Genomic DNA, 14,307 nt, shown 5'->3' on the forward strand with positions numbered 1-14,307 from the left:
AGGACACCTGGCCCATGACACACAGTGGCAGAGGACAGTGATTCCACCCTGCAAGACAGTGCAGGAAGTCTCTCCTCAGCCATGAGGGGTGGTCGTTGGGGTGGCCGTGGGGGGTGGCCAGGGATGTACACAGGTTCCTTTCAGGCAGAGGTCTGGAAGGACAGTGGGAATGAGCAGGGATGCTTGTGGAACCAGGTTTCTGGAGTCAGGAAGGTGTGGCAGTCACTTCATGTGAGGTCTGAGTCAAGAGCATGTATCAAAAGCCTTGTGCAAAATCCGCACCCAAAAGTAGCCTCTGGAGCCCATACGCATCAGCTTTGTTCAGGTCATGTTCCGTGAGGGCTGCTCATGACTTACCTGGCTGGAACCCACAGGTCCTGGCATCCTGGTGAGGGGCCTCTGATGACCGTGAGGTCCTTTTCAGGAGTCTCAGCATTGTCTCCCCAAGGCCTAGGCGGAAATACTTAATTCTACAGGCCAACACCAGCTATACAGGCTTTAGGACTATTTATTACAAGACTGTTGCCTAGACTGTCTACCTCCTTGTCTGTCTGATCACCATCTGTGCAGTTTGTCATCTGTCTCACATTCTTTTGTGTAGAAATTCATTTTTTTTGTTTTCATTACTGGGGCTTGAACCCAGGACTTTCACAGTGAGCTAATCCCCAGCCTTTGTTTTTTTTTTTTTTTTTTTTTTGGTACTAGGAATTGAACTCAGGACCTTGCACTTGCCAGGCAGGCACTTATGCCACTGAGCTATACTCCCAGCCCTTTCTTTTTCCTTTTTCTTTTTTTTTGAAAGGTTTTTTTTTTGTTTGTTTGTTTGTTTGCTTTTTTTCCGGTACTGGGAATTGAACTCATGACCTTGCGCTTGCCAGGCAGGTATTGCACCCCTGAGCTAAATCCCCAGCACCCCCAACCTTTGTTCTTCTGCTGCTTTTTATTTTTATTTTGAGGCGGCGTCTCTCTAAGTTGCTAAACTGCAACTTAGCAGCTTAGCTTAGTTGGAGACTGGGCTCCAACTTTTGTGAACTGCTCCTGCCTCAGCCTCCCAGAGTGCTGCGTTTACAGGTGTGCGCCCCCACGCCCAGCCAAACAAGAGATTCAGCACTGGCTTTATTCGCAGGTTTGAAGTGGGCCTTTTCCCCATCAGTCTGAAAGAAAAGATCCTATATTTGTTTTATCACTGCTTACGGCTAATTGTACTCATTAGTAACCTTCCCCCTGCTTAGCTTTATCTACTTGTGGTTTCTCTCAGGAACAGACCACCCACATTCATGGTAGCTCCACTTTTCCAAATGGTGTAGCTGGACTTGCTCTTCACTGTAAATAAGGTTCCCAGCAGCCCTCCCAGCACCGTTCCTCACGGTGTCTCTCTCCACCTGCGTCCCCTGGCACTGTGGACCCCACGGGCCCCACTCCACAGATCTCCAGGGAAGCCCAGAGGAAGGTTTGCGGGTGTCAGCCTGTGGCCCTGCCAACCAATATACGGGGGACACTTCAATTCCTGCTGGTTCTGCATCACAAGCTCTTATCTGAAGCACTTCTATGCAATCAAAACCTGGTATTCTGATATTAAATTTGGTAACAAAGAAACCCAAAGTTCAAAAATAAATTCTTTTTTCTGTGAGTACCCGGAATCAGGCCTTCGCACTTGCCAGGCAGGTGCTGTGCCGCTGAGCTATATCCCTGAGCCTTTAAAAAATAAATTCTCCTTCACTTCTTTCTTATCTCTTCCCATGTGTGCATGTTTCAAAGGGCACACTACTTTTTATTATTAGGATTGAAGGATTTTTATCAATATTTGTCTTGACATTGATATATATTTGCTGAATTTTACTTGAGGGATGGCGAGCTATTTAACTTCCAGACTTTTCAATTTTGAAATCTAATTTTCCATTTTACTCTTCATTATCACTTATGTGTTGTTTGTTCAGACTTCAGGTTCATGAGCCGCTGTTATTACTGTTTCTAATCCTGTTCTCCTTTGGTTTCCATGCACTGTGTGAATATGTCCATGTCTTCCTTTTTACTTGTCATAAAAATAGTGCACCAGGAAATTACAAAAATGTAAAATTAAGGAGAGAAAAGTCGCCCAAAGAGTCACGCTATCCTAAAACTGCTACTATAAATATTTTGAGATGTATCTTTCTACTTTTTATTCATCTTAGAAATTTTCTTTACACAGAATTATATCATATATGAATTTTTGCATTATTATTTTCCTTGAACATCACATTGCAATATACTTTAGCCAAAGCATTAATTTCATCTCACATTAGAGTTTAATATTTAGAAAATTTTTTCTGGTTGACACATGGTATTCATACGTACTTATGAGGTACAATGTAATGTTTTCACTCATGTATAGATTGGAGGACAATTAGAGTGATTAGCATATCTATCACCTTCAGCCTTTATCATTTATTACAGGTAAGTATATTCAAATACTTCTTTTCTAACTACAGCATTTTAAGATACATAATGCATTATTTTAATTGTAATCACCCTGCTGTGCCATAAAACACCAGAACTTATTTCTCCTACCAGAAAATGACATGGTCCCTGCTGACTGAGCTTCACCGCTTCCCCGTAGCCTCTGGTAGGGACCACTGTCCAATTCCATGAGATCCACTTTTAGATTCTACCTACCACATTAGAGGTCCTGATAGCTAGATGATATGCCCTCATAGAGACATTACCCAAGTCTGGTCATTGATATTTTTGTCCAGATTTAACTGTTGATGATAATAGTGTGGGTGCAGACATTTGTGAGTGCTGGCTGTTAAAAAGATTTTATTGTTATAGATTCCAAGAAGATTAAAAAAGCTGTTATGTACTTAATTCTATGATTCTCCCCTCTTAGCTTATACTTATCTAAACAAATAGCTTGCAGATTTGCATATGTGGATTATTTTTGGTGGTCTCATTGTACATATGAAATTTTTCTTTTCTTGTTTTCACGTATAAAAGATCGCTTGGCCGTGTGGAGAATTTATGGACCACATCTATTACCCACCAAATCCCTTCAGATGTCCCTTGGTTGTCTTCTTACATTTACAGCTCGGGAGAAGTCAGGATTTTTTCCCTTTGTAGGTAATCTCGTCTTCTTCTTTTTGGTTGCTGCCTGGATACTTTCAGAACTTCTTTCCCTATGTCTTTGAAATTCAAACATTTCTCAGGATGCTGTTGGCTTGGATTAAACTTTTGACTGCTCCTTTTTCTGGTACCCAGGGGTACTGTTTAATCTGCTTCTTTAGATCATTTTCCAAGCCTGTAAGTCTTGCTGAGTTGCTCAGAGGTGGTGAGGGTCGGGGTTGGTGTCTTCAAAGATATCTTTGAAGTCCCTGCACCTCTGTCACTCGGGCTGACATCTTGGCGTCCTCCTGAGGCTTCTGCGCACTCCTCCACGCTCACCCAGCAGCAACTGTTTCTTCTCCTGTCAGTGTGTCCTGTCTCTGCTCCACTCTTGCCCCACTGTGGTGGCCATGCTGTGCTCTAAGCTGCGGTCGCTTCTACTGGGATGCTTGTCGCTTCCTCACTGGTCGGCTTCAACTCTGCCTAAGACTCTGTGGCACCCAAAGTCACCGTGGTAAAGCCCACACCCAGTTTTCCTCCTGTTCTGCTCCCGTCCCCATGTTCTGTGTCTGGCTTGGAGAAATCTCTACACCCTCATCTGGCCTGGCTGTTCCTGGCCACCTCTCCCACTCTGCCACTGGCTCCCTCTCTTCTCCCCAGCGCGTTGCCAACACTCCCAGCGTTTCACTGGCTGTGTCTTCCTCCAAGAGTCTTTGCGCCCCGGTAATGCTTCCTTCGATGTCACTTTCTGAGGGAGGTCATCCCTCAGTACTGGGTTTAAAATCACGGCCTGCTGCCTGGAATTCCTTAACTTCCTTTCCTGTTTTATTTTTCTCATAGGACTTTTCAGCTTCTAACACATTGTCCTTAGTTATATTGTTGCCCTATGCCTCTGCCAAAGAGTGTAAGCTCCGTGAGGAGGGTCTTTCGACTATGTTGTTGAACAGACCCTTCTTCCCAGGCCTGGTTGGCCAGATAGCGATTGTTTCTGTCTAAATATGCACTGACTTTTAGGTCACGGCACAGTCACACCAGCTTCCCATTCACAGGCCAACAAAGATGCACTGAGTGTCCCCCTTGCGCACGGGTGTGACCAGGCCACTGGCCAAGAGTTAGGTATACATGTAGACAGAAACTGGCCCAGCACGTGCTATTAAGCCCTTGTATTTTAAATAGGGTATTCTAGCCTAGCTTCTAATTTCTTTTTTGATAACAGATAGTTCATTCTGTTTTGTCACTAAGTGAGCCTCCCTACCTCCTGGTAATGTAGGTGGGTGACCTCTGGCAGTAGAGCACATTTTGTGATTGCTTGAGGTTCCAGTTATCTCATGAGCCAACGTCACAATTGTAGTTGGAGTTTCAAAGTCAGTGGAACTTTTACCCGTGATTTACCCGCCTCCCCAGGGAACCCTCCTGTCTGGGAAGCAGAAAGCACAGAGTGGCAGGTGGCTCAGGGCAGTGGTGGCGAGGGGGCTGACCTTGTTCTACTTCCTGATTGCTGGGTGTGTGCATTCCAGCTTCTGGGAACACGAGTAGCCGTTCCCTCGGGAGGCATCTTGTTTTTATTTTTTTATGTTAAAGAGAATACAAAAACAATAAAAATGATATAGAATATCAAGACAAGATGATAGGAAATTAACAATGATTATGATATTGCCTATTGTTATCTTCCTGAAAGTAGTTGTTCAGATTGCCAGATATAAGCATGTAAGATTGATCAAACAATATAAATACTAATTATTCCTTTCAATGAACTAATAGAAATTAGTAGTACAATTATCTTAGCGCGCACACACACACACACACACACACACACACATATATATGTATATCTTCCTTCTTTTCTCCTTTCCCCCATGCCTGTTGTTTTTTCCCTTTTGAGCCATCTTTCCCTTTCACAATGTCTATTTTACCTTTTGGATCTTATTTACTCTTTCAGTTTCTTACACTAGGAGACAATACAGTGTTTACACATGTGAGTCTGATTTACTTCACTTATGAGAATAGGTCTGTAGTTGCATCCATGTACCCATAAAAGCCCTGAGTCTATCTTTCTTTATAGCTGAGTAATACTCCACTGTATAAAATACTATGTCTTTTTTATCTGTTCCTCAGGTGATGGACATCGGGGCTGTTTCCAGGATTTAGCTGTGACAAATTGTGCAGCTGTAAACATGAGTGCACATATATTGCTGTGGTATGACATTTTTAATTCTTCTGGGAAAATACCCAGAAGGGAATGGCTGAGTTGAATGGGACCTCTGATCCTAGGTTTTCGAGGAATCTCTGCACTGATTTCCACAGTGGTTGTATCAGTCTACATTGCCACCAACAGTGGAAAAGGGTCCCTTTTTCCCCACAGCCCAGCCAGCATCTGTTGTTGGTTGACTTCTTGATGATAACCATTCTTTCTGGAGTGAGATGGAATCTCAGTGTTGTTTTAATTTGCATGTCTTGAATGACCAATGATGTTGAACATTTTTTCATAGTTATTTGCCATTTGCATTTCATCATCTAAGAAGTGTGTATTCATCTCAGATGCCCACTTTCAGATTGGGTCTTTGAATTTTGGGGGTGTGATTTTTTAAAATTCTCTATATGTTCTAGATACATGTCCTTTGAGGGACAGTTGGCTAAAATTTTTTCCCAGTTTGTGTGTTTTCTTTTCACTCTGTTAGTGATTTCTTTGATGTGCAAAAACTTTTTAATAAAATGAGATCTCAAGTTGTTGCTTCTTTGAAGTATTTCCCATGCAGGTTCCCATGCAGGTTTTTGTTCATGAACTCTCTGCCTACCCCTGTGTCTTCAAGATTTTTACCTACTTTTTCTTCTAGTAGATTTAGTGTTTCTGTTTGAATACTTAGAACTTTGACCCATTTTGACTTTAGTTTAGTGCATGGTGATAGACATTCATCTAGTTTTAGTGTTCGGCATGTGGAAGGCCTGTTTTTCCAGCACTATTTATTAAAGAAGCTATCTTTCTTCCAGTGAACATGTTTTGCCTGTTTGTCAAAGATAAGGTGGCTGAGTATGTTTGTCATTGTGTCTGTATCTTCTGACCTGTTTCATTGATTCTTAGGTCTGTTTTATTGCCAGCACCATGCTGATTTTATCACAGTAGCTTTTTAGTATAATTTCAAGTCAGGGATTGTAATGCCTCCTGCCTTGCTTTTGTTGGCCAGGATTGCCTTTGTATTCTAGGTCTCTTCTGATTCCAAATGAATATTAGGAATGTTTTTTCTAGATCTATGAGGTAGGTGAATGGCATTTTGATCTGGATTGCATTAAATCTGTGTAACAATTTTGGGAGTATGGCCATTTTCACAATGTTGGTTCTTCCTATCCATGAGCAAGGAATATCTTTCAATTTTCTGAAATCCTCCTCAATCTCTTTTTTTCAGAGTATTGTTATTTTCCATATATAGATCTTTTACATCCTTTGTTAGATTGATTCCTAAGTATTTCATTCTTTTGGATGCTAATTTGCACGGTGTGACTTCCCTGATTTTGTTGTTTGTGTGCAATAATGCTATTGACTTCTGAGTATTAATTTTGTGTCTTGCTACCTATTGAATTTGGTTATTAAATCTAAAAGTCTTTTGGTGGCATTTTGGGGTTTTCTATGTAGAGTATCACACCTTCTGTAATAATGATGATTTCACTTCTTCCTTTCCTATCCTTACTTTTATTTCTCTATCTTTTCTAATTGCTCTGGCTGTTTCCAGAGCTATATCGAATAGGAGCAGGGACTGTGGTCATTCTTGTCTTGCTCCTGATTTTAAAGTGAAAGCTTTCAGTTTTTGCCCACTCAGTATGATGTTGGCTGTTGGTTTGTCACACAATGGCATCATATCTGAGCGGTTATTAGGTTATGAAGCTGGACCACAGGGCAGGCTACACGGAAATCTCCATAGTTTTACCATAAAATGTGTTCCTCTGTCTGAGACCATATGTTTATAGAAGCTTTGTTCATAATTTCTGAAAATTAGAAGCCACCAAGATGTTTGCCAACCTCTCCCAAGTTGATATATAGGTACAATGCAAATGTATAAGTATCTCTGAAGATTTTTAAATCCAATGTAACAGTATTACTTTAAAATTATATGGAAGAAAAATGGTCAAGAACATGTAGGGCACTTGAGACAGTTAGAAAATTTCTCAGTGGAAAAAGGAAATGTGCTTCAAGAGAAGCCATGGAGGAAACTTCTCAGAGAAAGCCATCCATGAGAAGATATTTATTGTGTGACTCCAGCCAACAGTATCTTGGGAAATGCAAGGTGAAGGAGACAGTGAGGGGTCAGTGGTTGCCGGGTGTGCTGGGGGAGGGATGCGTAGGTGGAATATGGGGCCATTTAGAGTACTGAGTCTACTCTGCATGATACTGCAGTGCTGGACACGTCATTATTCATCTGTCAGCTACAGTATACTGAACAACACCAAGAGTGAACTCTAATGTGAATTACAGACTAGGTCACAGCAGTGTGCCAATGTGGGATCACTAATTATGTATCTGTCCTGTAGGAATGTTGACAATAGGGAAAGAGGTGAGGAAGACGGGATGTAGGGCAACCTTTCCTTTGATTCTGTGTAATTTCTCTCTATGTCTAAAACTGCTCTGAAAATAAAGTCTATTTTAAAAAATCCAAAAAGTCCCACCACACACCATACTTTTTTAGTATGAGTTGAGAGATGAAGCAACTTGCTTTGTATCTTAGAGAGGACCCTCTGATATGTCATAGACCACTGAACTCTTAAAATATTGTCCATAAATTCAGTGCCTGGATCTCAATGGCACCTTCTGGCTCCAAGATCCTTACCACTTTCAGTAACCGGGCCCATACACAGTGATTTAATCAACATATTGGGTCAAAGTGATGTCCAGAAGAATCTTAAGAGAAATATGGCTCTTGAGAAAAAAAGAAGAAGGACTTGGCATAGATGGACTGCACAGCAGTGAGTAAACCACTGCTGTTGTGTAGAAGCTCACATGCTTGCTTTTGCTTTTTTTAGTACAGAAAATCATTGCTTACCGTGCATCAGCTGCACTTCAAGGGCCAGGGCAGGCGCTGGTCTCTTCTGGTGCTCATGCAGCATCCGGTTCAGAGGTTGCTGTTGGGCTACAGTTAGCTATGGCTATGACTTTCCACTATTGTTTACCACACTCTACCTGATTTTTGCAAGAATCAGACAAGCACACTGAATGGGGATCTAATAGGGGATCCTGGAATCATTCAAGGCTGTGATGACACAGAACTCAGAAATTGCTCCTGAAGTACAGTGTGCTTACTGTGCACTGTCTTGTCCAGGGGAGAGAACCAGGGTCCAGGTGGTACTAAGGTGGATACTCTGATGTTCAGGAGGAGGTGCTTGCTGTTCTCCAGCTGCTGGGGCTCTCCCCTGATGAGGACCAATGGTGTCATCTCCCAAAGTTGTAGTCATTCCTCACAGGTGCCCACCTCCTAACGGCTGCACAGAAAATCGCAGAATAAAAACCTCTGGAGAATTTGTTAGTTCTGCACACATTAGATTATGCAGTTATGGGGAAGATGTTTATAATAGTACCAAAAGCTATCGTGCTAGAACAGAACTACACAGGAGATGGGCAGGACCCCTAAGAAAAAGGCACAAAAGTCTACAAAGGATCTGAAGTAAGATACATGCAAGTTGTTGTGCAGTAAGGTTTTTCTTTTTTTTTTGCATAGCATGGATACTAATTTTTATCATATGAATGTGTAATAAGACTTAATGTTGTGAAGACTCCTGTTCTTCCATAATTACTGTGTAGAGGCAACACAAATCTAATGAAAATCTTGATGGATTTTTTTTTTTTGTGAAACTCAGTAAAATAATTCTAAACTTATATGGAAGAAAAATGATGCAGAATGGGCCAGACATCTGTGAAGGAAAAGAGCAGAAAGAGAAATTTTCCTCTCTGCACCTTATTGTGAAATTATTTAAATTTTAAAAGTGTGGGATTTGCTCAGGGTCAGGCAACGGACCAAGAGAACATAGTGGGGAGTAAAAGATGGTGTGTGAAATATCAGCATACTGGTCAGTCAGGAGACATGGTGAGACCAGGAGAGGGACACAGCTATCCTTGTGAAGAAGGGGAAATTGGCTAGCCTTCTTACGCGGTGCACAAAAGTTATTATCACAATTTAAGCACATAATATTTATTACCAGGAATGTATGTACAAATTACAAAACATTAAGAAAAGCAATCCAAGTTTAAAACTTCCAAAAGTAAACAGGTTGCATTGAATAGGAATCACTTGGGACACAGTTAGCCTAAAAGACATTTGTTGTATTAAGGATCAAGGAAAGGCATTTGCAGACCTCAGTAAAACTCTTTTACATTTAATTAATAAACATTTTCTGGATGATGCTGTCAGATTTGTAGCAGATGTGGATTTGCAGGATCCATCAGACACTGCGATGGTCTCCATCAATACATTTGAAGAGAACAGACTGATGCCATCTCCTGCAGCTGGGTACCTCTGTACCCCATGACCCATCCATTCCACTCCCAGAGCACATCCACGAGGAATGCTTGCAGATGTGCTACAGGATAGAAGAGTGAGATCTTCCCGCTAACTCTTTTCACCAAAGGGAAAGTCTACATGCCACCTGCAGGAGCCTGAGGAAATTAGCTGCAACAGACTACAGAGCAGAATGGTATTGATCTCAGACCATTAGGCCACAAGACACACAGAGTGACACAGATGTGGCTAGCAGTGTTGAGTGCAGGAGGATTATTCACAGTGTTAGAGTTCATGTAGATGGCACAGATGGATAAATTCCACAAAATAATAATAAAGAAATTAGGAAGATGACTTCAGGATGATGATTAACTTGGGTAAGGACAAGAAGGTGGGAGGTAGGTGGCATAAGATTATTATCAAAGTTGTTGCTTTTATGTTGGGCATAGAGTTTGTAAATGCTGATTGTATTGTGAGAGGGAGTTAACTGAAGGGTGATTTTGGAACAGTGATGAAAGTCAGTCATGATTAAGGTCTGAGTCTGTGCTTCAGGAGCAAAAGGGAGGAAAACACACTATCTTTGTGCGTATGTTATTTCATACTGTGCAAGCAAATTTGACAATGTCCTTGAAAGTACAGCTCTTGTTCAAAAGGTGTTAGAATTTTAAATGTTGATAGATAACTGCCTAATACTCTATACAGGCAGAACTTACACTCTTTCTGCAGTATGCGAATGTGCTAATTAACTCAAACTATTGTCGATACAGAGTCCTCATCCATTCGACATCCCAGTCTGACAGATGAAATAGGCACCATAAATTGTTACTGGGCATTTCTATTACGGTTGCTGAGAGTTATTACCTTTTACTTAAGATCTGTTTGTATTTCACAATGTCTTTTCAGCTCATTCCTTTTGAGTTGTTTATTTCTTATTGATTCTTAGATCTTTATATATGAAGAAAATGTTCCTTATATGGAAATATTGGCAATGCTTTTCTTAGTTACTCTCTTGTCTTTTTACCTTGAATTGTTTTAAGTCATGCAGAAATTATTAGTTTTTGTAGTGTGTTAGCCTTTACTCTGTGGTAGCTGGATTTTTTGCTTTGTTAACCAGTGACTTTTCTCAGAGACTATCAAAAATTATGTGACTCAGAGATTATCAAAAAATAAATACGCACATTTATTTTACTTCTCCAATTTAAAAAGCTGTCTCAGTTATTATTTCCTGGCCAGTAGTACTGAAATAGATACTCATTTTCTGTCAAGTATCTAACTGGTTATGAGAACATTATTGGAATTTTCACCCAGTGTTCTAAGATGTCATCTTCATTGTTTATTAAAATTCTGTCTATGTATATGCATGTGTTTTTGGATTTTCTTATCTTATCTCATTGATCTGTTTGGTTATTGGTTGGCAGTGCCACAATTTTTTATATACTATGTTATTGTACTCTCTGGTAAAGAATAGGTCTTATTCATATGTTAGTTGCATAGATGCTATGGATTTTCTGTAATAGTTTTTATTGTTTCCACACTCATTTCCCTTTAAGGGTCACATCATTTCTATTCCTGTTGCCCTTGAAATCAGTGGTGTGACTTGCCTTGGCCCACAGAACACGAGTGGGTGTGAGGTCTACCCGCCCACTGTTTTTCAGGTACCTAGTGCTCTGCAGTCTTGCTCTGGTCTCTGGGTATGGGAAGGGTTTGCTTGCAACAGGGAGAGAAATCTTCAAAACTTTTGTCCATGGCAACGCTTGAAAATATAGTGTAGCCTACCCTATTGCTTTTATTTCTAATAACTAGCAATTCCTTTTTGCCTGCTTTTCCAAATATATTTTTTCTAATGCACTTCTGAAATATATGGTTTACCATTAACCTGCCTATTTTTACATATATTTTCACTGTGTGTCTTTATCCCTTTCTCTGCCATGTCAGTGTTTAATCTTGGAATTCTTTCCGAGGCCTGAGATGAGCCTGTGTCCTGCCCCCAGTTCTTCTGACACACTGTGCTAAGTAGCTAGCTCTTGCAGTTGGCCCTTCTTCTGGATAGGACAGGTGCATGAGGAGGCTCCTGGGGTTTCCACCCGCCTCCTCCAGGGGGCGCCCATGCTAACGAGCACTACCATAGAGACTACTGGCATGAGGGGCTCAGCTTAGTGATTTCTGCAACTGAAATTGAGGTTTCCTTGCTCATGCGCATGGGAAGTTGACCTGACATTGTGAAAGAGACAGAGAGCTGTATGTCCCACTGGCTTCCAGCCCTGCTCCGTAGGAAGGCCTCCAGCCAGGTCTCCCAGAGTCTCTCCAGCTGGCCTGCATGAGGCTCAGGGCTCACCTCTGCGTGGCTCTGGATGTGTAAGTCGATGCCTGTCAGGGGACACTGCGTGCTGCTCTCTGTGTACTCCCTCCAGGGCACAGACCACAGCGCCTTGCTCCCTGGGCCACTGCCCCCATGTGCTGCTGCCCAGCCTCCAGCCTCCCACCTGCTTCTGTCCTGCTGTCCTGCTTCCCAGCAGGCAGAGAGCTCCACTTTGATTTTTCTCCACTTACTTTGTTTCCGCTTCTTCCTCCCAGGTCGCCACATAAGGCAGGGGCTCACCCTGGGGACCTGCAGAGTGACAGCGCCCTTATCATCAGAGTCAGGGTTCCGCCCCTTAGTCCATCTGTCTCCCAGGCCCAGGGCTTTGCAGCTCTCTTCAGCTACACAGACCTGCTCAGCCAAGGAGGGCACAGGGCTTTCTTTCAGCTTCATCACCGTGGAAAGTTTTTTTAGAATGATGCAGACAGCACAAAACTGGGTAGGAATTCTATAGCTCATTGTAAGAAGCAAATGTGAGTACGACCGAAATTTTAGAAGACTGCCCTGGCTAGCGTGAACGATCACTGGTGTGCTGGCCTTTCTCACTGTTACGCATTTCTGGCAGTTTTGCCCCGCATCTGACGTGGAATTAGTATATAGATCTCCTACCTGGAAGTGCCTAGTCATTGTCAAAACTACCTGCCGCTTTCTCTGCACAGCGATTTCCGGTAGTGCTATGCTCCTTTTTAGATCTTCAGGGCTGGAGGGGCTCCATAAGGTCTCACGCGTGTGGGCATTGGAGCTCTGACAGCAACCCCTGCCTCCTTGACTAAACCATAGTCCATGTGTGACAGGTCTTGAGAATAATGGGAATGACAGGGCCGACACTGAGGACAGCACAGAACCCAACCTGTGTTGTGCAGTCCACAGAGACCGGGATGCAGTGGGGTGCCTGTGCGCATGTGCACACGTGTGTGCATGTGTGTGAAGGGGCGGTGTGTAAGCATGTGCATGTTATTGGCCTCTGTTACCATTTTGGCTGTATTCAAAAAAGTTGGACTCTTGACTATGCAAGACATGTCTTCCTATTATCATTTGCATTCCTTAAATTCATACTTTTGGTGTTTTCTTTTTTATCTACACAATATTTCTTGCCTCCTGAAAGTTTGTTGGCAGGGATTTGGCTTTATATAAGGACACTCATGACTCCTTTCAGAGACACTCAGCTTTTCGCATGTGCTCGGGGTCCTGGGCTGGTTCTGATTACACTGGCTTTGACAGAAGGCCAGGACACTGCCCCTGAGGGTCCCGTGGGACTGACAAGCTTTTCCTCCAACTACGGGCACTGTGGCTCTGTGTTGGGCCTGCAGACCTACTCAGGAGACTTCTTGCCTTTTCATGGTACCTTTGAAGAGTTGAACAAGCTTTAATGTCCCCAGCTCTTTGGTGGGAGGATAAATTTAGACTGAATCAAAGCTGAAGCTGGCACGGTCATGCCAGATCCACAAGCCACAGAGCAGCGCTCCATGTGTTCCCGCAGCCTGGAGTTTTACCCGGTGATGCTGTGTAGCTGGTAGTGGTTTCCCTGTCAATAGACCTTCAGGCCCGTGGCCCCGTGGCCACGAATGAATCCTTGGCACTCATTTGTCATGATGTCACTTTCTGCTTTGCGCTTCTTCAGCTCTGTGCCCCGTGTGTGGGCACAGACCTCCCCTTTCCTCTCGGATTCTCCCAGGATTCTTCAGACTCGAAGCCTCTTGAGAGGGCAGTGATGGTCAGTGATTACCTCCGCATCATGAAGAGTGGGTTTCCCTTGAGTTAAGAGTGTGGTTTGGGGTATCATTTTTCTCTATTGTTTACTTATTTATCTTGACTTTTATTAGTCCATGCTTGCAGTGCATAACAATCACTTACTGTAGGGTGCTGGTACATAGACATCACACATTTCAGTTCTTTTTCCCCTTCCCCCATGCCCTTTTGAATAACCAAGCAACAAAACCAATTCGCTAACCTAAAAAAACCTAAGAAAGTAAATAACAACGAAAAAAAACGAAAAACCAGACTAATAGGCCAAAAACCACATAAAACACAAAAGACAGCTGTCCTAAGTCAAGGTACACTTCTAGACACATTGTCCACACTGGATTACAATAACCTTTTCTTTCTCTCTTTTTCCCTATTTTCTGTCTTTTATCTTGCAGTTTACTTATAAACTACCTAAATACCTAGTGGGAGATCTGACAGTGATGGAAGATTTTAAAGTTCTTGGGTGCAGAATGTTCTGGAGTATGTGGTATTTGTATATTTTTGTGATCTAATTTATATTTTCTGCCACACAAAAGAAAGAACTAATGATGAATGAAAATTTGATTATTGCTTCTGTCACAGCCTGATGCAGGGGTGCATGTGTGTTCGTTGGGGAGATTTTCTTCCCAGCAGCTCTCCAGCAAT

The sequence above is a fragment of the Chinchilla lanigera genome, unplaced genomic scaffold (genome assembly GCF_000276665.1).
Source record: "Chinchilla lanigera isolate Chin_1 unplaced genomic scaffold, ChiLan1.0 scaffold00002, whole genome shotgun sequence".
Taxonomy (NCBI): domain Eukaryota; kingdom Metazoa; phylum Chordata; class Mammalia; order Rodentia; family Chinchillidae; genus Chinchilla; species Chinchilla lanigera.